Genomic DNA, 2,111 nt, shown 5'->3' on the forward strand with positions numbered 1-2,111 from the left:
GGAGGAGCTTGACTGTTAATTTTTAACGTAGATGTATTAACACCTCAGTCGACAAAAGTTAGATCATTCTGGAAGACAATCAACGCCACCCCCTCCCTCCCTCCTCCTCTCCCACTCTAACCTCTCAGTAAATCGCGACAAACTTCCTACAGAACACTATTGGCCGAAACTCGACCAATCGGAGAACTTCATTCCGGACTGCAAAACATTATGTTCCTTTTCTTTTGTTAAAAAAATAAAAAATAAAAGTAGGTGTTTTTCAAACCCCCTTCAACACACTATACAATGTAGATAATGAAAAACTCAAAAAGCCAACGCTGTCACCTACCAGCTCGCACACCTCCTATGTCATCCAAGCATCTCCATGGACACAAAGAGACAGCTTATCACCTCAATATTCATACCAACATTATGTTATCAGTGCCAGATCTGGAAATAGGAGCAAAACCCACGAAAGCAAAATCACCGCATGTGAAAAGAAATGTCTCCACAAAACCCTTAACTTCACAAGACAAGACAGGCAATGAAATGAAGAAGTAAGAGCAGCTGTCGGCACTGAGTCCTGCCTGCGTTACATAGAAAGACAGAGGATAAAATGGTTTGGCCACCTGTTACATATATTATATGTCACCTGACCAGCCAGCTTCGAGAGCCTACAACACCAAGCACTCAGGCTATAAAGGAAGAGGAAGGCCACGCAAAAGGTGGATCGAGGGTGTCAAGGAAACCCTAAGAAAACATAACATCACTACTGAAAGAGCTGCGGAGCTGGCCTACCTTAGAAAACTGCGTCTCCCCTCGACGCTTGACGGCAACAGAGGACGAAAAAGTAAAAGTAAAAGGTGAGGTAGGATAATGAAGGAAGCGGGCTCCAGATCCAGCCTATCAGGATGAACCCAGGCTGTATTTTGTGTATAAGTTAGTCATTAAGTGTATGAGTTTAACATCCTCTATCAACGCTATTCGGTTGTTTAACCCTATCCGTACGCCCTGGGATCATTTTGTACTCCCGGGATTGTATTCTTCACATTTTAGAATACTTCTAGTTCGAAGATCTCTTTGAAACTTTCAGTATTTCTCAAAAAATCATTTTGGCAGACTGCTATGCAAAGCGTACGGATCGGATTAACGAGTAAATTTCCCACGTCGTATGGATACGATAGTAAAACACGACGTATGGACAGGGTTAAGTGTTAGCTTTAGCAAGGTTTTACGGCGCTCGCAACTGCATATGGTCATATGAGAACGAAGGGAAGGATGTCAGCAGAGAAATCCAAATGGGGAATCAGACTTACTCTGCTCACCTCTCTAGCCCCAACAGCACAAAGTCTGCTTCGACTATCAAGGCACCCCGGAAATAGCAGTTAACAAGACAAACATAAAAGAAGTAAAGCAAAAATGACGGCAGTAAGGATGAGGAAAGAAAAAGCAGCAGTTCCCTGTTGCACTTGAGGCACAGTTACGAGCATGACATTGATAAATCTGTCCATTTATAATTCGATAGTGCATAACAACATGATAATACCCCCCCCCCCCCTTTGGGAATGGCTAAAGACATTATTTTCTTTGCAATAATCTTTGCGCACATTTCTGCTTAGTCTGGTGTCGATTTTATCTTAAAAATAAGTCGGGTAAAAAGTTTTGAAGATTTTCAAAGCAACTGGCAGTTGAGAAACAAAGAAGTGGATTTTTTTTCGGGTGGGGGGGGGGGGTGCTTGTTTGTTGCTTTTTTTCGGCGAAAATGGATCAACTGTCTTTTAATATAGAACCCCAGAGTTATAACACAAAAATGTACAACATCACAGCAAATCCACAATATCTGTTATCAAACTGTGTTTCCTGTTCAAATTATTCATTTCTACCCAGTCTGGTGTGTTTCTTTTTGAAAATTGCCAATAGTTTACTCAGGAGGGGAGATATAGGAAGGTCTGAGTATTTAAAAAACAGGGTCTTTTGAGTCCAGGGATGATAGGGAGACAGACAGACTGACAGAGGGACAGGGAGACAGACAGACTGACAGAGTGATAGGTATACAGCCAGACTGACAGAGTGATAGGTATACAGCCAGACTGACAGAGTGACAGGGAGACAGACAGACTGACAGAGTGATA

The sequence above is a fragment of the Aplysia californica genome, unplaced genomic scaffold (assembly GCF_000002075.1).
Source record: "Aplysia californica isolate F4 #8 unplaced genomic scaffold, AplCal3.0 scaffold01411, whole genome shotgun sequence".
Classification (NCBI taxonomy): domain Eukaryota; kingdom Metazoa; phylum Mollusca; class Gastropoda; order Aplysiida; family Aplysiidae; genus Aplysia; species Aplysia californica.